The 22,095-nt window shown below is 42.8% G+C and overlaps 1 protein-coding gene across 1 annotated transcript in view; it reads right to left on the bottom strand.

Annotated features, from left to right (window-relative positions):
• The window catches only part of RIMBP2 (RIMS binding protein 2), a 185,273-nt gene extending 168,090 nt beyond the window's left edge, over positions 1 to 17,183 (bottom strand). The window contains exons 1-2 of the mRNA XM_049865588.1: positions 17,001 to 17,183; positions 1,308 to 1,442 (exon numbers count right to left, since the gene is read on the bottom strand). The gene's annotated coding sequence lies outside the window, so the exon portion shown is untranslated. The remainder of the gene's footprint in view (positions 1 to 1,307; positions 1,443 to 17,000) is intronic.
• Between the last annotated feature and the right edge of the window lie 4,912 nt (positions 17,184 to 22,095).

The raw sequence follows: 22,095 nt of genomic DNA, 5'->3' as shown, positions 1-22,095 counted from the left end.
TCTGTGGAAGCACTGTTAATGATGCAGCTTTCCCACGTGGCCTGTGACGGTTTTAAGGTTTTATTTGCAAAGAGGGGCTCTGGCTCCTGTTGGAAGGGCTGGATATCATCGTATTGATAATGATAATTGGGACTTATGTATAAAATGTCTTTGAAGAGCTTAAAACATAGTGGTTATTAAGGTATCTTTAAGGCAGTTTTAACTAATCCCAGGGTGAAGGCAGGCTCAGAGAGCCCCCTCCTCCTGTGAGTCAAACACGCAGCCCTGAGAGCCGCTGGCTAAGCCTCCTGTTTCCAAGAGCCATGAGGAGCTGCTTCCTAATTGCTCTCCATTCTTGGCAAAATAATTCAAACATTCCATTCCCTTCTGAAGTGAGAACGAGAGCTAAATTTAAATGCAATAACTTAATGATGCATCTGCAATTCCAAGCAGCCAACAATCTATCAAAAAAACAAAATCAGCCCATTCCAAATATAGGAAACATTCACACACGCGCATATCATTTCTCTCTGACGCTTAACCCCAGAAAGACCGAAAACACTACCAAAAACCCATATCCTCTCAAAATAGCCTCCCTGTGACCCCTGGAAGAACAGAGTGGCTTCCGGGTCTTGTAGGCCATGCGAAATGACTGAACAGAATTAAAACTCATAAATGATGACCCACATCACTCAGTTGACTGTTATCCTGTTTGAAAGTGCTCTCAACGATACAATTTGTCTGTTTAGGGTATGCAGATAAACATATCCTTGTAAGTGGTATCCATCGAAGTGACTGATACCATCAGATTGGTAGAGATGAAAATTAAAGGGTTTTGGAATATTCTTGAGGAATCTCTGTACCTCCAAGCCCCCTGCCTTTATTAATTTAACAATGACGTGTGGCTCTCTTGTGATGAGAGATTAATGGTTACCAAGGGCATGTTTTACTACAGCTTAGAATTTACATTTTCACCCCAGATGTATTGAATCAGAATCTACATTTTAACAAAATTCCCAGATATTCTTATGTATAATAAATTGAGAACCACTGCTCTACTAGTGGTTCTCAGAACTGGTCCCTAACCAGCAGCATTAGCTTTGCCTGGGAGCTTGTTAAAAGGTGAATCCTCAGCAGGGATTCCAACCAGAACGAACTGGTTCGAAGCCCTGGACCCTGGAACAGACAACATTTGCTTTGTTCATTATCTCTCCTCTCCAACGAACTGACACACAGTCGGCTCTTGATAAACATACTTTGTGTGAATTATTAAACAATGAAAGAACTGACACAAAGATAGAGCTTCGAAAGGAATAAAGACAACTTACCACAAAATCCCCACTGCTGGGTTCCCGGGCTCAGGACACGAAGTAAGAAATTCCCCAGTGGGTCTTCCAAAGGTTGGGTCTGATCAAGTTCGTCCTCCGAGCCTCCAGGTCTCAGGTGTGACAGGCCATGCTAGCCTGTAGGAAGAATCAAATGACTGCTTGTCATGACCGCAGACTGGCTGTTCCGCCTCCTGTCTCACCTTTCTCTGTGCCCATAAAGCAGAGGAAGGCAGAGTATGTGTGATCTATCCCTGGGTCAGAACATTCAGGGGCTTAAGTCATACTCTGTCCAGCCTGAGACTTTCTTCCTGGTGTAGAAAAATGCAAAAATACATACCTCCCCTGACACAGAGCTTTCACATGACTCTTTATATAGAATTCAAGTTCCTGGACCTGCTAAGAGAAATTGGGCATAAGGCTAAGTATTCAGAATCCTGTTTTAACTATGACACGCCACTGGCTAATGACAGAGTTAGAACTGAGACCCGCAAGTCAACCTCAGCTTGCTCTATTAAAAAAAAAAAATCTATACACATCCTTAATTATGTAAACATGGCTGTTGCTGAGTAGATTAAAAGAAGTGTTATTATAGGTTAAATTAATTAATAAAAATGAATATAAAAGCCAACAAACGTGCTACACATAGCAAGCTCTCAAGGAATCCCCCCATCACGCCACCAAATATTTTAAAACAGGAATTCCCATATTTCATTAGACCTTCAAGTTGACATAAACTATCAAAATGTCCAAAGTTCTTTAATGTCTCTCTTAATTTTGTTACTGTTTTTAACCTTCTTAGAATCACAGAATAAGTTGAATTACCTTGATTTCAACAGAAAGCATCCTACATCCAAGTTAACATGGGCGAATGGAAGAACAAAGAGAAAGCCAGGCTTTAGCTTAGAATTTGGAACTGAAAAAACACAGCCTGTGTGACCACATTTCCATTTATTTTGATATAGCAAACGTTTGCTGGGTACTTGCAACGTTCCTGGCGGTTTTTAAAACCAAAGATAAATAAAATCAAGTCCTTCCAGTACTCACAGTCTGACACTGGAGACCAGACACAGATACGTAATTTTAATTCAAGCTAGACTGTAATAAGAATTAGAATGATGTCCAAAGGAGATGTGAGGGGAAGATGTCTAGACAGGAGATCAGAGGTTTATTTTCCGCAGATATTTAGTGACCAAGCTCAGGACTCAGAGGTACCAGATGGCACTCACAGCAGTGAGGTGCCATATTGAAACAGCCAGCGGACCAGGGTCTGTCTGTGGAGACCCCTCCCCAGCCACACAGGCATACATCAGGCAGTCAGGCATTTCCTCTCCACCCTCCAACTGGACTACCAGTAAACCAGTTACCTTCGAATCAGCTCTGCCTTCTGGCGACCCCATGTGCATCAGAGAACTGTGCTCCACAGAGTTTTCAATGGCTTTGATCTTATCAGAAGGAGATCACCAGGACTTTCTTCCGAGGTGCCTCTGGGTAAACTCAAATTTCCAACCTTTAGGTTAGCAGCCGAGCACATTAACTATTTGTACAATCCAGAGACTTCTCCAATGAGGCTGGAGACTGGAAATATTTTTGTAGAAAACAATATTTGAAGAGTAAAGCCTTCCATATATGGACATTAGGAGCACAACAAAACTACTAAATCAAGCACAACTGCCCTAGCGTGAGGGCACCAAGCTGTCAGAACCAGGCTGCAGAAAACCAGCCAAGCTAGGACTACCTACCACGTCATAATCTCCAACACAGAAGACTAAAGTAACACAACATACAGGTAAACCTGGAAAAAGCAGTGCAGCCAACCAAAGAAACTTAAAACACAGCAATCTGACAAGTGTTCTGAGTCCGAAAGGTATCACAGACACAAATCAGAAACTAGACAGTATAAAAAAGACCAATCAAGGACACACACACAAAAAAAATTCTTGAAATTTAAAAGACAGTTGCTAAAACAAAATTTTAAATGGCCCATTTGGAAGATAAGTTAAGGAAATCTCTCGAAGTGATAGAAAATAGAAAAGGAAGAAAAGACAGACTGAAAAAAATCAACCCAAATGGTCCCCATTTTTACTAATATGATTTTCAGAAAGAAAAAATGTACAGAAGTAAATTACAGTAAAATATAAGAATGATTTCTAAAGGGTCCCATGAGTCCTTATGAGAATCATGAGACTTCGGAAGATGAAAGATAAAGAGGAAACGCTAAATACTTCCAGTAATTAAAAGAAAAGAAAGAAGGCCATTTAAAAAAAGAACAACAATGGGTAAGGGCATCAGAGCTCTCAGCAACAATCCTAGAAGACAGAAGGATAACTTTAAAAAATTCTGATTGAATGTTACTCCCGATTTAAGATTCTATATCCAAACAAGTTGCTGATCAAGTGTGAGAGCAAAGAAGAGATCTTGCCATAAACGTAAAGACCTGTAAAATTTACCTCTTTCTTTGAAGTAATTGGATAATACGCTGTAGCAAAATAAGTAGATCCAAAAAAGAAAGTCACAAAATCTAATAAACAGTAGATTCCACCCAAACAGTCACCAAGAAACGTTCCAGGACAACAGCTGGGCTGCAGACCTAGAAGGCAATCAGTCTGGAGCAACAAGGGAGAGGTTTCAGGAGTATCTAGGGAAGGGAGACACAAGAAAACCTTTTAGATCCAGAACCCAGATGTAAATCCATCCACCTATGGTCAAGCTGATCTTTGACAAAGGACCAAAGTCCATTAAATTGGAAAAAGACCATCTTTTTAACAAATGGTGGCTGGCAAAACTGGATGTCCACCTGTAAAAAGAAAAGGAACCCATACCTCACACCATACCCAAAAACTAACTCAAAATGGATCAAAGAACTAAATATAAAATCTCAAATGATAAAGGTCGTGGAATTAAAAATAGGGACAACACTAGGGGCCGTAATACACGGCATAAAGAAAATATGAACCATAACTAACAATGCACAAACACCAGAAGATAAACCAGTAACTGGGAGCTCCTAAAAATCGAACACTTATGCTCATTGAAAGACTTCACCAAAAGAGTAAAAAGAGCATCTACACACTAGGAAAAAAGTTTTGGCTACAACATACCTAACAAGAGTCTAATCTCCAATATCTATAGAATACTTCATCACCTCAACAATGAAAAGAGAACCCAATTTAAAAAATGGGCAAAGGATATGAACACACACTTCACCAAAGACGACGTTCAGGCAGCTAACAGACACAGGGGGAAATGCTCGAGAACATCAGCCAAATCAAAACTACATTGACAATACCATCTCACCCTGACATTACTGACATGAATTAAAAAAAAAAAAAAGTTGGAGAGACTGGAACTCTTATGCACTGCTGGTGGGAATGTAAAATGGTACAACCACTATGGAAAACTATATACTCTTCCTTAAAAAGCTAGAAATGGAAATACCATCTCATCCAGCAATCCCACTCCCAGGAATTTATCCTAGAGAAATAAGTGCTGTCACACAAATAGAAATATGCACACCCGTGTTCATTGCAGCATTATTCACAATAGCAAAGAGATGGAAACAACCTAAGTGCCCATCAACAGATGAATGGATAAACAAATTGTGGTACATACACACAGTGAAATACTACACAATTGACAAAGAACAACGAGGAATCTGTGAAACATCCCACAACATGGATGAACTTAGAGGGCATTACGCTGAGCGAAGTAAGTCAATCACAAAAGGAAAATACTGTATGAGACCACTATTATAAAAACTCAAGGAAAGGTTTACACACAGTAAGAAACAACCTTTGATGGCTACGAGAGAGGGCAGGGTTGGGGAGGGGAAATCACTAACTAGATAGTAGACAAGTGTCAACTTTGGTGAACGGAAAGACAACACACCATATAGGGGAAGTCAGCACAATTTGACAAAGGCAAAGTCGTAGAAGCTTCCTGAACACACCCAAACACCTCGAGGGACCAAGTTACTGGGGACCATTCTCTCAGGGGACTTCTAGGTCAATTGGCATAACAGTGCGTAAAGAAAATATTCTATATCCTACTTTGGTGAGTAACATTTGAGGTCTTAAAACCTTGCAAGCAGCTATCTAATATGCATCTATTGGTCCCATGCCATCCAGAGTAAAGGAGAATGAAGAAAACCAAAGGCACAAGGAAAGGAATAGTCCAAAGGACTAATGGACCAAGTGAACCACAGCCTCTACCAGCCCCAGCCCAGAAGAACTAGATGGTGCCCAGCTACTACCACTGACTGCTCTGACAGCGTCCTGGACAGAGAAGGAGAAAAATGTAGAACAAAATTCACGTTCACAAAAAAAGACTAGACTTACTGGTCTGACAGAGACTGGAGGAACCCCAAGAATATAGCTCCCCAACATCCTGCTAACTCAGGACTGAAGCCACTCCTGAAGCCTACCTTTCAAGCTGAAGATTAGACAGGCCTATAAAACAAACAGTAACACACATGAGGAATGAGTTTCTTAGTTCAATCAAGTATACCAGACCAAATGGGCAATACCTGCCCAAAAACAAAGAGGAGGAGGCAGGACAGGAAAACTGGACGAATGGACACAGACAACCTAAGGTGGAAGAGGGGGAAAGTGCTGACACATTGCAGGGATTATAACCAATATCACAAAACAATTTGCATATAAAATTTTTGAACAAAAAACTATTTTGCACTATCAACTTTCACCTAAAACAATAAAATTAAAAAACTTTTGGTATGATAAAGGACTGGGAAAGAATTTTCAACATGAAGATTTCAAATGGCACAATTGAAAACCAGGCAATTAATAACTTCGGGAAAACTAAAAAGCTATACAAGGAAGAAAAATATAATCATAGTCACTGTGATTTTGTGGAGCCCTGGCAGCACAATGGTTAACAGCATGGCTACTAACCAAAAGGTCAGCAGTTTGAATCCACCACCTGCTCCTTGGAAATCCTATGGGGCAGTTCTACTCTGTCCTATAGGGTCACTATGAGCCTGAATATACTCAACAGCAATGGATAACTGGTTTTGCAGCTATCAGCATATATATAGTAATAGTGTGTTGTTGTTAGGTGCCGTTGGGATGCTTCTGACTCATAGTGACCCTAAGTACAAAAGAACAAAACACTGTCCAGTTCTGCACCGTCCCAATGATGGTTGTTATGCTTGAGTCCATTGTTGCAGTCATTGTGTCAATCCATCTCCTTGAAGGTCTTCCTCTTTTTTGCTGACTCTCTACTTTCACAGCCATGATGATATCCTTTTCCAGGGACTGGTCCCTCCTGAAAACCTGTCCAAAGTATGTGAGACAAAGTCTTACCATCCTTACTTCTAAGGGGCATCCTGGCTGTACTTCTTCCAAGTCAGATTTGTTCATTCTTTTGGCAGTCTATGGTATATTCAATATTCTTCACCAATACCATAATTCAAAGGCATGAATTCTTCTTTAGTCTTCAAATTCAAGTAACAGTGTAAACACTAATCAATTGGCTTAACTAAAATAAGAAGTTAACTATTGATGGAAGTTGGGAGAGGGGGTTTCCCATTAAAAAAACTCATTGCTATCGACTCTACTCCAACTTACAGAGACCCTATAGGACAGAGGAGAACTGCCAAATAGGGTTTCCAAGGCAGTTACTTGGAAGCAGACTGCCACTTCTGCTGGAGCAGCTGGTGGGTTCAAATTGCCAATCTTTTGGTTAGCAGATGAGTGCTTAACCACTGTGCCACTGGGGCTCCCTTTGGATGGGGTCTAAGAGAACCAAATCTTGATCTACCACAGGGCCTCTAAACCTCAGCACTATGGATGTTTTGGACTGGATAATTCTTTGCGTGTGTGTGTGGGGTGGGGGGAGGTGTCCTGTGTATCCTAAGATGTTTAGCAGCATCCTTGGCCTCTACCAACCAGCTTCAATAGCTTCCCCACAACTACAACAACCAGCTTCAGTAGCTTCCCCACAACCACGACAACCACCTTCAGTAGCTTCCCCACAACCACGACAACCACCTTCAGTAGCTTCCCCACAACTACGACAACCACCTTCAGTAGCTTTCCCACAACTACGACAACCACCTTCAGTAGCTTCCCCACAACTATGACAACCAGCTCCAGTAGCTCTGCAAATACAACAGTCAGCTTCAATAGCTTCCCCACCCACACCTATATCAACCAGCTTCAGTAACTCTCCACAACCACAACAACCAGCTTCAGTAGCTCCACAACTACAACAACCAGCTTCAGTAGCTCCCCCATAACTAAAACAACCAGCTTCAGTAGCTCCCCCACAATTACAACAACCAGCTTCAGTAGCTCCCTTACAATTACAACAACCAGCTTCAGTAGCTCCCCACAACTACAACAACCAAAAATGTCAAAGGACCCCTGGGGGGACGGGCAAAATTGCTCCAATTAAGAACCACTTGTCTACCATAATGGGAACTGCTATTTTTTTACTTTTTTGAATAATAAGTCAAAAATACAATGCAGGGAGGCAGGGCCAAGATGGCAGAATAGCCAGACACTTCTGGGTATCCGTCTTACAACAAAGACCAAAAAAAAAAAAAAACAAGTGAAACAATTATATTTATGACAAGCTAGGAGTCCTGAACATCAAAGGCAAAGTTACAAAACGGACTGAGCGGCAGAGGGAGGGAGATATGGTTCAGAAACGGAGAGGAGTTGCTGGACCTGACTCGCCTGGATCCCTCAGATACCATTCCTGGGAGTGGCTGTAGTGGGCTGGTAGTGGCATATGGCCACAGTTTCCTCAGGGAGAGGCAGCCAGCCACACAGCCTACTCGCACCTCCAGAACCAGATAAGAACAGCGCTTACGGCAAAAGCTAAGTACTTGCATATATTTCACTGTGCCCCCCGCCCCCAAGCTGGCTTCAGAGGCTGTTGATTTCCCTGGGCCTGAGATAGGCTCTGTTGAGTGCCTAGAGCCATCCTCCTGGCCTTGGAGTAGGAATAAATTCACAATTGGAGGAAAAGGTAATTTGCCAGCTCCATTAATTGAGGGAGCTCAGGATAGAAGCAGCTCCTGTCCAGGCATAAATTGTCCATGGACTTTGAGTACCTTTCCCCTCTGCATGGACCTGTGTGGGCCTGTTTCAGGAGAATAGGCCCTTGTTGGCAGACTGCAACTCTTTCAGCTGTGCGGTGAAGAGGTGGGTGTTTGATATTTGACACTACTTTGCCTATTAAACAGGGTCCTCACCTACCCACATCAGAGGCCTAAGGACTGGTGGCTCCACTCAGGTCACCCAGCCACCTGCGACAGGGGTTCAAGGATAACTGGTACCTCCCAGTCCTTATGACCAAAAGCATTGGGTGCCCGTGGTCTGTCTGCAGAACCCACCCACCTGTACATTCTAGAGAACAGGGACACACTTTCCTCACAGACACTCGGGGAATGGTTCCCAGCCCCCTGCCTTGTTCAGAGTGTGACCCCTGCTGCAACCAGATACTGGTACCTACACCAATCACCCCTGCCCCTCTAAGATTGTAGGACAGAACCTGTACCACACACTTGATGATCAGCTACCTGGACACCTGAGCTGAATTCATACAGGATAAGTGAATGGACTCCTAGGCTGATATACGTGATAACAGCTCTAGCCATCTGGGGACAGGATGTCAGAGCTCCGAAGGTGAAAATAATCAAGCTAGCTCACTCAAGCAATCCATTTGGGCATATCAAAACAAAACAAAGCAATAAGCTAGGATACAGTAAGTAAACATAAAATAAACTAATACATTAACTTATAGATGGCTCGGAGACAACAGTCAATATCAAACCACATAAAGAAACAGACCAAGAATGCTTCAACAAGCTCTCAAAACAGAGAATCAAAGGATCTTCTGGATGAAGGTGCCTTCCTGGAATTACCGGATGAAGAGTTCAGAAGATTAATATACAGAACTCTTCAAGATATCCGGAAGGAGGTCAGGCAATACACAGAACAAGCCAAGGAACGCACAGATAAAGCAGTTGAAGAAATTAAAAAGGCTATTCAAGAACATAATGAAAAATTTAATAAGCTGGAAAAATCCATAGACAGACAGCAATTAGAAATTCAGAAGATTAACAATAAAATTACAGAATTAGACAACGGAATAGAAAGTCAGAGGAGTGGAATTGAGCAAGTGGAAGGCAGAATTGGTTAGCTTGAAGATAAAGCACTTGGCACCAATATATTTGAAGAAAAATCAGATAAAAGAACTTTAAAAAATGAAGAAAACTTAAGAATCATGTGGGACTCTATCAAGAAAAATAAACTATGAGTGATTGGATCACCAGAACAGGGAGAGATAGCAAAAAATACAGGGAGAATTGTTGAAGATTTGTTGGCTGAAAACTTCCCTGATACCATGAAAGATGAGAAGATATCTATCCAAGATGCTCATCAAAACCCACATAAGGAAGATTTTAAAAAGAAAGTCACCCAGATACATTATAATCAAACTTGCCAAAACCAAAGATAAAGAGACAGTTATAAGAGCAGCGAGGCATAAACGAAAAGTTACCTACGAAGGAGAGCTAATAAGAATAAGCTCAGACTACTCGGTAGAAACCATGTAGGCAAGAAGGCAATGGGATGACATATTTTAAAAATTGAAGGAAAAAAACTGCCAGCCAAGAATCAAATATCCAGCGAAACAGTCTCTCAAATATGAAGGTGAAATTGGGACATTTCCAGATAAACAGAAGTTCAGGGAATTTGTAAAAAGCTAGCCAAACCTACAAGAAGTATTAAAGGGAATTCTTTGGTTAGAAGATCAAAAATATCAGATACCAACCCAAGACTAGAATGCTGTACACAGCAATCAGAGGTCAACCCAGACAGGGAAATCACAAAAATAAATCAAGATAAAAAAAAACTCTCACAAAAGGGAAACAGCGATGTTATTATGTAAAAGAAGACAACATTAAAATAATAAAGAGGGACTGAGAAATGTAGTCATACATCTTTCATATGGAGAAAAAGACAAGGCGATATAAAGAAGTAAAAGTTAGGTTTAAACTTAGAAAAATAAGGGTAAATATTAAGGTAACCACAAAGGAGACTAACAATCCTACTCATCAAAATAAAACACAAGAAAAAAATAGAGGCTCAGCAGAAACAAAATCAACAACAACAAATAAGAGGAAAAGACAATAGATAAAGATAAACTACTCAGCACAAAAAAAATAAGGAGGAAAAAGAAACCGTCAACAACACACAAAAAAAGACATCAAAATGACAGCGCTAAACTCAGACCTGCCTATAATTAAGCTGAATGTAAATGGACTAAATGCACCAGTAAAGAGACAGAGTGCAGAATGGATTAAAAAACATGATCCGTCTATATGGTGCCTACAAGAGACACACCTTAGACTTAGAGACACAAACTAAAACTCAAAGGATGGAAAAAAATATATCAAGGAAACAACAATCGAAAAAGAGCAGGAGTGGCAGTATTAATTTCCGACAAAATAGGTTTTAAAGTTAAATCCACCACAAAGGACAAGGAGGGACACTACATAATGATTAAAGGGACAATATACCAGGAGGATATAACCATATTAAATATTTATGCACCCAATGACAGGGCTGCAAGATACATAATACAAACTCTAACAGCATTGAAAAGTGAGATAGACAGCTCCACAATTATAGTAGGAGACCTCTTTTGGTGAAGGACAGGACATCCAGAAAGAAGCTCAATAAAGACATGGAAGATCTAAATGCCACAATCAACCAACTTGACCTTATAGACACATACAGAGCACTCCACTGAACAGCACCGAGCATACTTTCTTTTCTAGCACACATGGAACATTCTCTAGAATAGGCCACATATTGGGTCATAAAGCAAGCCTTAGCAGAATCCAAAACATCAAAATATTACATAGCATCTTCTCTGACCATAAGGCCATAAAAGTGGAAATCAATGACAGAAAAAGCAGGGAAAAGAAATCAAACACTTGGAAACTGAACAATACCCTGCTCAAAAAAGACTCGGTTATAGAAGACATTAAGGATGGAATAAAGAAATTCATAGAACCCAATGAGAATGAAAACACTTTCTATCAGAACCTTTGGGACACAACAAAAGCAGTGCTCAGAGGCCAATTTATATCAATAAATGCACACATACAAAAAGAAAAAATGGACAAAATCAAAGAATTATCCCTACAATTTGAACAAATAGAAAGAGAGCAACAAAAGAAATCCTCAGGCACCAGAAGAAAGCAAATAATAAAAATTACAGGAGAACTAAATGAAACAAAAACAATTGAAAGAGTTAACAAAACCAAAAGCTGGTTCTCTGAAAAAATTAACAAAATTGATAAACCATTGGCCAAACTGACAAAAGAAAAACAAGAGAGGAAGCAAACAACCTGAATAAGAAATGAGATGGGCGATATTACAACAGACCCAAATGAAATAAAAAGAATCATATCAGATTACTATGAAAAATTGTACTCTAACACATTTGAAAACCTAAAAGAAATGGATGAATTCCTAGAAACACACTACCTACCTAAACTAACACAGAGGTAGAACAACTAAATAGACCCACAAGGAAAGAAGAGATTGAAAAGGTAATCGAAAACTCCCAATAAAAAAAAGCCCTGGCCCAGATGGCTTCACTGCAGAGTTCTACCAAACTTTCAGAGAAGAGTTAACACCATTACTACTAAAGGTATTTCAGAGCATGGAAAGAGATGGAATACTCCCGAACTCATTCTATGAAGCCAGCATATCCCTGATACCAAAACCAGGTAAAGACACCACAAGAAAAGAAAATTATAGATCTATATCCCTCATGAATGTAGATGCAAAAATCTTCAACAAAATTCTAGTCAATAGAATTCAACAACATATCAAAAAAATAATTCACCATGACCAAGTGGGATTCATACCAAGTATACAGGAATGGTTCAACATAAGAAATAACAATTAATGTAAACCATCATATAAATAAAACAAAAGACAAGAACCACATGATTTTATCAATTGATGCAGGAAAGGCATTTGAAAAAGTCCAACATCCATTCATGATAAAAACTCTCAGCAAAATAGGAATAGAAGGAAAATTCCTCAACATCATAAAGGGCGTTTATACAAAGGCATATGGCCAACATCAACCTAAATGGAAAGAGTCTGAAAGCATTCTCCTTGATATCAGGAACCAGACAAGGATACCCTTTATCACCACTCTTATTCAACATTGTGTTGGAGGTCCTAGCCAGAGCAAGTAGGGTAGATAAAGAAATAAAGGCCATCCAGATTGGCAAGGAAGAAGTAAAAGTATCTCTACTTGCAGATGACATAATCTTATACACAGAAAACCCTAAGGAATCCTCAAGAAAACTACTGAAATTAGTAGAAGAGTTCAGAACGTCAAGATACAAGATAAACATACAAAAATCAGTTGGATTCTTCTACACCAACAAAAAGAACATCAAGGAGGAAATCACCAAATCACTCTACCTGATTTGAGAACCTATTTATACCGCCACAGTAGTCAAAACATCCTGGTTATGGTACAAAAACAGATATATGCACGAATGGAACAGAATTGAGAATCCAGACATAAATCCATCCACTTCTGAACAGCTGATATTTGACAAAGGCCCGAAGTCAGTTAAATGGGGAAAAGACAGTCTGTTTAACAAATGGTGCTAGTGTAACTGGATAAAAAAATCCATCTGCAAAAAAATGAAGCAAGACCTACACCTTACACCATGTGCAAAAACTAACTCAAAATGGATCAAAACCCAAATATAAAATCTAAAACGATAAAGATCATGAAAGAAGAAAATAAGGACAATGCTAGGAGCCCTAATACATGGCATGAACGGTATACAAAACATTACTAACAATGCAGAAGAGAAGCTAGATAATGGGGAGCTCCTAAAAATCAAACACCTACGCTCATCCAAAGACTTCACCAAAAGAGAAAAAAGATTACCTACAGACTGGGAAAAAGTTTTTAGCTATGACATTTCTGATCGGTGTCTGATGTCTAAAATCTACATGGTATTGCAAAAACACAACTACAAAAAGACAAATAACCCAATTAAAAAATGGGCAAAGGATATGAACAGGCACTTCACTAAAGAAGACATTCAGGCAGCTAACAGATACATGAGGAAATGCTCACCATCATTAGCCATTAGAGAAATGCAAATCGAAACTACGAGATTCCATCTCACTCCAACAAGGCTGGCATTAATCCAAAAAACACAAAATAATAAATGTTGGAGAGGTTGTGGGGAGACTGGAACACCTATACACTGCTGGTGGGAATGTCAAATGGTACAACTACTTTGGAAATCGATTTGGTGCTTCCTTAAAAAGCTAAAAATAGAACTACCATACGATCCAGCAATCCCACTCCTTGGAATATATCCTAGAGAAATAAGAGCCTTTCCATGAACAGATATATGCACACCCATGTTTATTGCAGCACTGTTTACAACAGCAAAAAGATGGAAGCAACCAAGGTGCCCATCAACGGATGAATGGATAAATTACGGTATATTCGCACAATGGAATACTACGCATTGATAAAGAACAATGATGAATCTGTGAAACATTTCGTAACATGGAGAAATTGGGAAGGCCTTAGTTGAGTGAAATTCGTCAGTTGCAGAAGGACAAATATTGTATGAGACCACTCTTATAGTAACTGGAGAAATAGTTTAAACAGAGAAGAAAATATTCTTTGATGGTTATGGGAGGGGGAGGGAGGGAGAGGGGTTTTCACTGGTTAGATAGTGCATAGGAATTATTTCGGGTGAAGGGAAGGACAACACACAGTACAGGCGAGGTCAGCACAACTGGACTAAACTAAAAGCAAAGAAGTTTCCTGAGTAAACTGAACGCTTCAAAGGCCAGCATAGCAGGGACAGGGGTTTGGAGACATTGGTTTCAGGGGACATCTAAGTCAACTGGCATAATAAAATCTATTAAGAAAACATTCTGCATCCCACTTTGGAGAGCGGCTTCTGGGGTTTTAAACGCCAGCAAACAGCTATCTAAGATGCATCAGTGGGTCTCAACCCACCTGGAGCAAAGGAGAATGAAGAACACCAAAGACACAAGGTAATTATGAGCCCTAGAGACAGAAAGGACCACATAAACCAGAGACTGCATCGGCCCAAGACCAGAAGAACTAGACGGTGTCCAGCTACAACTGATGACTGCCCGGACAGGGAGGGCAACGGAGAGCCCCTGAGGGAGCAGGAGAGCAGTGGGATACAGACCCCAAATTCTCATAAAGACACCAGACTTAATGGTCTGACTGAGACTGGAAGGACCCCAGAGGTCATGGTCCCCAGACCTTCTGTTAGCCCAAGACAGGAGCCATTCTCAAAGTCAACTCTTCAAACAGGGATTAGACTGGACAATGGGATAGAAAATGATACTGGTGAAGAGTGAGCTCCTTGGATCAAGTAGACACATGAGACTGTATGGGCAGCTCCTGTCTGGAGAGGAGATGAGAGGGCAGAGGGGGTCAGAAGCTGACCAAATGGACACGGAAATAGAGAGTGAAGGGAAGGAGTGTGCTGTCTCATTAGAGGGATAGCAACTAGGAGTATATAGAAAGGTGTGTATAAATTTTTGTATGAGAGGCTGACTTCATTTGTAAACTTCCACTTAAAGCACAATAAAAATTAAGAAAAAAGAAATAACAATGTAGGCACGTTATTTAGAGTTACTGAGATTACTGAAGGGGAAAATACACTGGAAGTGTTAAAAGTGGTTGCTTCTGGGTTAGAGGGGCTGGGCAGTGGAAAGAGACAAGGGGTTGCTATTTTTTACCATGTTCCTTTAGGCACTATTTTTTTTTTTTTTTTTGGTGCATGCAGTTTGACTTAAAAATACTATCACTTGTAAATTTGAAATGCTGACACTTGTAAAGAGTTACAAAAGTATAAAATGATAAGTGACAACAGATGGGATGTGTACTTCTGGAATGGAAACTCACTGAGGTGAGACCTCACATAGAATCTTATTTTCAAAGGAACTCTCTCGCTGTTACACCCGTGCACTTGACAGGTTGATGTCTTTTCTCTGAACGCCAGGAAACAAATAGCTTTCAAATAACTTCTTTTTCATCTACCTAACCCATTGCCATCAAGACGATTCCAACTCATAGTGACCCTACAGGACAGAGAAGAACTGCCCCATAGGGTTTCCAAGGCTGTACTTTTTTTTTTTTTTTTAGAAATGATGTATTTTTTATTGTACTTTAGATGAAGGTTTACAGAACAAACTAGTTTCTCACTGAGCAGTACACATATTGTTTTATGACATCGGTTAACAACCCCACGACATGTCAACATTCTCCCTTCTCAACCTTGGGTCTCCTATTACCAGCTTTCTTGTCCCCTCCTGCCTTTTTGTCCTTGCCCCTGGGCTGGTATGCCCCTTTAGTCTCGTTTTGTATTATAGGCCTGTCCAATCTTTGGCTGAAGTTGTGAACCTTAGGAGTGACTTCCTTACTGAGATGAAAGGGTGTCCAGGGGCCACACTCTCAGGGTTTCTCCAGTCTGTCAGGCCAGCAAGGCTGTAAATTTTTTTTACTGAAGCAGATTGCCATATCTTTCTCCCTTGGAGCAGCTGGTGGGCTTGAACCGCCGACCTTTTGGTTCACAGCCAACCACTGTAACAACTGCGCCACCAGGGCGTTTTTTTATCCACACACAACCAAAAATAATTGGAGGATATGCTGCAGCAAAATAAGCAAGTAAACCCAAGAGAGAAAAGTCACAAAATCTAAGAAAATAGTAGATTCCACCTAAACGGTGACAGGGAAACGCCATCGTTCCATGTACTACCTTGCAGGAAAGGCTTCACTAAGCCATGAAAGACCTGGGGAGGGTCCTGGGGTCTGCAAGCCTGACCCGGTGGGCTGGATGCCGAGGAATCAAGGTAGGGGGCCTTCAGCGGGAGCACCCGCAGCAGGAACACTTCATGCTGTCTGCTGACTGCCCCCTTCCAAGACAGCCACCCAGGCCCTCACCACCATGAACCATGTATTTAGTGCCTCCTTTTTTTAAGGAATCATGGTTTCTCAGAGAAACACTCAGGGATGACAGAAGAAATAATGTTACAGGACGGCAAATTATGAAAATATTTCCTAAACCTATAAAAAAAGTTTTTGTTTTGTTTTGTTTTTTCCAGATAGAACAGTAATTCCTAGCTTCTCAGTGCATTTAGTAAATTCTGGTGCTGCCTATACAGAATAAATAAATTCACCCTTTTCCCTGGCGTATCCGAGCTCCAGGCTCTGTCTCTTCAAGCACCTGCCACCCTTTCCTCTCTGACCCTGCTCCCCCTCACTCTCTGACCCTCCCAGTCATAAAAAGGGTTAACGGACTCTGATATCTCCCCATCTCGCCCACTGAATAGAGAGCTTGTTCACAATCATGAAGCACGAGAAACTATGCTGTAGGCTCCGTGTGAAGTGTACCTACTACCACCTCAAAAGGAGTGTCCAAAGAGAGCCTCTGAGGGGCTGCACCTAACCAGCCATAATGCTGCCGAAGCAAAATAGATTTCTAGCTCAAATATCACTTCACACCAAGTTTTAATTAACAGAGTTGTTTAGGCAGATAGGAAAGTAAAACAATGATTTATTGATGTACATTTTACTGCTGCCATCGAATGCCAAGAAACATAAACCACCGCCCACCTGCTCTGCCCTGGAAACACGTCCACCTTGGAGCACAGGATAAATTCTCTGCTGCGAGGGAAGACCCGCTCTGGCTGTTTAGGGTTCGACACAGAATCAGCTCACTTCATCTGTTGATTATGTGATTCTTACTACATCAAAGAAATAAACAGAATTCACCAGCCTGAAGCCAGCGTGTGTTCTCTGACATCTTCACATACACCATTCCAGCTAATGCCGGACTTACGCAAAATAAACACTCTGCTGTTACCTCTCTTATCTAATCACGCTCCTCGGCCACAACCCGGGGGACGTTAAACGTGTCTCATGACCCACCGCATACATTGCTGTCGAGCGGTTCCGACCCATAGCGGCCCCGTAGGACAGAGTAGAACTGCCCCATAGGGTTTCCAAGCAGCAGCTGGTAGATTCGAACTGCTGACCTTTTGGTTCACAGCTGAGCTCTTAAGCACTGAGCTGCCAAGGCTCCCAACCCTGCGTCCTTAAAAAAAAAAAAAGCCCGGGATTAAAAGAATTGGAAAATGCTGTGCCGAAATCTAAGGCAAAGCAGGAGTGAAAATTTTCCACTGGAGACATCGTAAGTTTGAAGACGGCTGTCTTTAACCCAGTGGTGTGATGCTTCAACAAACCAACGCAGGCCGAATTTCAACTGGGACAGCAACTTCCTAATGGAGATTACGAGAAAGGACAAATCCTAGGTCCCTCTTCCCTTCAGCCTGCTCAGTTCCGTGCTGCCTTTTAAGAGATCCACCACATTGCAACTGCTCTGCTCATGGTTTCTCAAGCGACCTGAGCTGCAGCCAAGAGGGCTCTCTGCCCAGCCTGGAGTGGGTGTGAAGCTCAGTGCCCACAGGGGAGCAGTGGTGATTTCAATCGGGATAAAAGCCCAATGGCTTTGAAACCAGGGGCCACCATGAGCTGCAAGGCTGGAAAATACCCTTCCAGCTCTGGATCCAGAAGGACCTGCCCTTCCCTCCTAGAGCCAGCGGCACCCAGGCGCCCAGATCACCCTGTCTCTCCAAGCTGTCTCAGTAACCCATCATGTAAAGTGGGGACTTACCAGAGGCTGGAGTTCCAGGGTGGTCTGCCCAGACTCCCCAACCAGCAGCAGCGCCCGATACCCCTGTGCACGCCAGCCTCACCGAGCCCGGAAGGTCTGCTCTGAGGGTTGAGCAGGACTGCTGTTTACTTATTCATGGAGCGCCCAGCCGGCCAGGAACTGCTTTGTGTCAGCTGAATAGAACGGTAATTCAATCTCCTAGTGGGAGCGCAGCACGTGGCAGCTCTGCTGGAGTGAGTCACCCAGATAAAAGGAACACGGCTTTAGGAGCCACTGGTAAACTTCTGTTTTGACAACCAAGGGGTATCACGGAACAAGACCTTCTTTTCCTCCCCCTCTGATCTCTTTTTTTTTTTTCTGACCTCACCGCTCCCAGGAAGACTCTCCTTGAGGCACATGGTGAGCGAGAGCTGTAGACACGTGGGGGTTTTATCCTCGGCAGAAGAAGCAGGGTGCTGGGAATGAAAGCAGGGTGCGTATTAGGAGGGAGAGGAGGTGGACGTGTTTGGAAATAGGCGAGACAAGAGGAATAAAAGTTCATCTATCTCATTAAATCCTCGGAAAAACCCTCTGAGGTGGACAAACAGCCTCAGAAAGGCTGAGAATCTTGCCCCAAGTCTTAGTTATGGTGTATTTGAATGCTTTGGACATATCATCAGGAAAGACCAGTTGCTGGAAAAGAACATCACAGTCGCTAACGCAGAGGACCAGCAAAAGCCAGGCAGACCTTCAATGAGGTGGGCTGACACCGCAGCCGGAACAATGGGTTCACACACATCAAGGATCATGGCGATGGTGCAGGACCGGGCAATATTTCATGCTGTTGTGCACGGGGTCTCCATGAGTCTGAGCTAACTCCATGGCAACGAACAACCACCATCTGACTCCACCGAACCCACCACCCCCAGCCTTTAACCCTGGCTACACGTTGGCAGCTCCAGCCAACACAAAGCTCACTCCTGAATCAGAGCATCATATGAGATGCTCACCTCTGACTCACAGAGAACTCTTCCTACTTGTAGATAAGTCACAGTCAGTTTCAATAACAACTGGGACTCCAGCTCCAGAGATAAGGAAGTTAATTTAAAAGTCCTGGGCTCTGGGGCAGACAGAGTGAGCTCAGGCTTGGAGCAGAGAGGAGCCCGGTCAGGTGATGGAGTCCAGCTGCTGCCAGAGAACTGTAGTGATGGAGGCAGCATTTGTTCCTGCCCCTGGTAAATTTTTATTGAGTATCTACCACCTGCATTTCATCTGATTTCTGTCCATCTGCACGGTCCCCTACTTCTACCCACTCTCCCTCTGCCCCCCACCCCACCCGCCATCGCCCCTGCCCCAGCCCGTCCATAAACCCCTTCCTGTATTCCCTCCTTACTCATCTAGCCTGGACTCTGCCCCCAGAACTACTTACTCTCTTGCCAACACATCCCAATCTTTTCCCCCGTTGCTCAGCAATTGTAACAGCTTGACAAAACCCCAACACTGCGTCAACCCAAGTCACCCTTCTGTATGCCCACCTCGGGTTGCACTGGGATGTTAAAGAGGAAAGTGCCCATGATGGAATACATAAAATGCCCCGTACTACACAGCTGTGGATGTCCGCATGGGGTGTTCTGCTGAACCGCATCTTCAGGTTTTCACACGCACTCTGCTGCCTTCCTGTCTCTAGATCTGGCTCAGACGCCTCCTCTCCACGGAGGCTGCCCTGCCCACCCAGTCTAAAGCAGCAGCCCCATCATCCCCATTTAAAAGTGTTTTTCATCTATCATGTCCCTGAAAGCAGAGCCCTTGTTGATCTTGTTCCCCATGGTGTCCCCAGAGCCTAGGACAGTGCCCGAGATAGGAAATGCTCAATAAATATTTGTTGAATAAGGCAATAAACCGGTAAATGAATGAATGAAACAGGGTTCACACTGGGGAAACCATGCTATTTTGGTGTAATCAATTATAAAATTGGTTAGTTCAAGAAATAGTCCTCATTAAAATTAAAATATAAACCCTAATCTGGACTCAAACATAGCAATGATCATGAAGAAGGCACAGGACTAAGCAACATTTCATCCTGTTATACGTAGGGCTGCTGTGAATCGGGGTGGATTCTGCAGCAACTAACAACAACAATCTAGGAAATATAATCCCTGTCCCAACCCAGTGCCGTCGAGTATAATAACACCTAAACTGAAGAGAGGAGTACCTAGGTGGTGCGAGCCGTTCACACACTCAGCTGCTAACCTAACCTACAACCTAATCAAAAGGCTGTAATTTTGCATCCACCCAGAGGCAAGGTGGAAGAAAGGCCTGGTGATCTATTTCCAACAAATCAGCCAGTAAAAACCCTACGGAGTGCAGTTCCACTCTGACACACATGGGGTCGCCATGAGTCAAGGTCGACTCAACATCAACTGTTTTTGTTTTTTTTTTAATTAGGAGACACTCAGGGTGACAGATAAGGGACCCTGAGATCAATGGGGACTGAGAATTTCTCAGTTTCCCTGCACTATTCACAGGGAGGGAAAGGATTTGAGAACTTGATCGAAACCGAAATGTATAAGGTGGGGCTGTAGTCTCTTGATGTACTAGCAACACTCATGTTCATTTTCCCACTTATTCATCAGGCAACCTACCGACCTGGACTCGGATCCCTTATTACACAGCTCGTGATAAAGGAAAGAATGCCTATGCAAATTCCTGGCACCCTTTATCTTGCCAGCTCTGGTAACTTTAGGGATTAAGGAAATAGTATTCTGGTTTATAAATACATTATTTGGTGAAGTCGGTCAATGTCTTGGCACTGGATGGAGAATTGGGAAAATTGAGTTTCTCAGTATGCAAAACCAGTGACTGTGGGTTATATTGACCCCTGGCACCCACCCCCACCTTCCTTGGTCTCACACCTGTTTGCTCCAGCAAGGTACGAATAACTGAGTTGTTCACCTAATGTCTAACGAAACCTGTTATGCTTTACCCTCTTGGTTTCTCCAGGGTCTCCCCAGACACGTGTACATCAAAACTGCTGTTTTGGAAACCCCACAGTTTGGTCTCTCTTGGAAGTATCCTCAGCCCTTTAATTGCTGCTGTTTTGCACAAAACAAGCGCCCCCCACCCTGGGTCAGTGGGCTAGCTCCTCGGGTGTTTTGTTGTACCCACGTAGGAGGTATGGCTTCTGACGGTTCTCTGAGAAGGGCCGTCAGGAGTCCTATCCCCAGGAGGCAGAGATGAATCCAATCTCCATTTTCGCACGTCTCCATTATCGCTGACAACATGCCCCCCCGCCCTGCTAGGTTCAATAATTAGCTGTAAGTATAGCTCATGGCCTACACTTACAGTTACGTGGTTTATTAGGGTATGAACTTAGGAGGACATCAGAGGTACACGGGCAAAGTCTGGAAGGGTCTCCGAAGCTAAGCTTCACTTTTCCCAAGGACAGCACCCGGACAGACATCAGACAGAAAAGCTCTCCAAGGCCCCACGGTCCAGGTGCTTATCAATCAGCCCACGTGCTCGTTATCGGTTACCAGGTGGGCTCCCCAGGCAGCCCGAAGCCAAGAGATCCTCAGGTGTGGTCGATACACCTCAGTCACTGAAGAAAGCCCCTGAGGTCATTTTTCCAATGACCAAGGGCAAAGGGCACATGAGGGAATTCAGTGGACCACCGAGGACAGGGGCGAGGGCCTGTTATGTTCCGACGGCTCCTGAGGTACCGGAATGGCGCCTGCTTACGGGGAGGGTGCCATCCTGCGTGTCGAATAAAAGACTTGATGATGTGTCTGTTCTTGGCCGTCAGTGACAGGCAGGATGTTGACACACGAGACATGGAAAGTCCTCCCCCTGGAAAAGCAGTCACACCACTACGTCTCCAGAGATGCAAGTAAATAAAATAATTCCGGAGAGTTACAGATACCTGACGGTGCCCTGGTGGCGCAACGGCAAAAAGTTGACAGTTCAAATCCACCCAGCGGTTCCTCAGGAGACAGACTTGGTGACCTGCTTCTGTAAAGATTACAGCCAAGAAAACCCTATGGGGCAGCTCCACTCTGT

This window comes from Elephas maximus, chromosome 22, assembly GCF_024166365.1.
Source record: "Elephas maximus indicus isolate mEleMax1 chromosome 22, mEleMax1 primary haplotype, whole genome shotgun sequence".
In the NCBI taxonomy this organism is placed as follows: Eukaryota; Metazoa; Chordata; class Mammalia; order Proboscidea; family Elephantidae; genus Elephas; species Elephas maximus.
The sequence above is the reverse complement of the archived record's forward strand: the minus strand, read 5'-3'. Positions and strand labels throughout refer to the sequence as shown.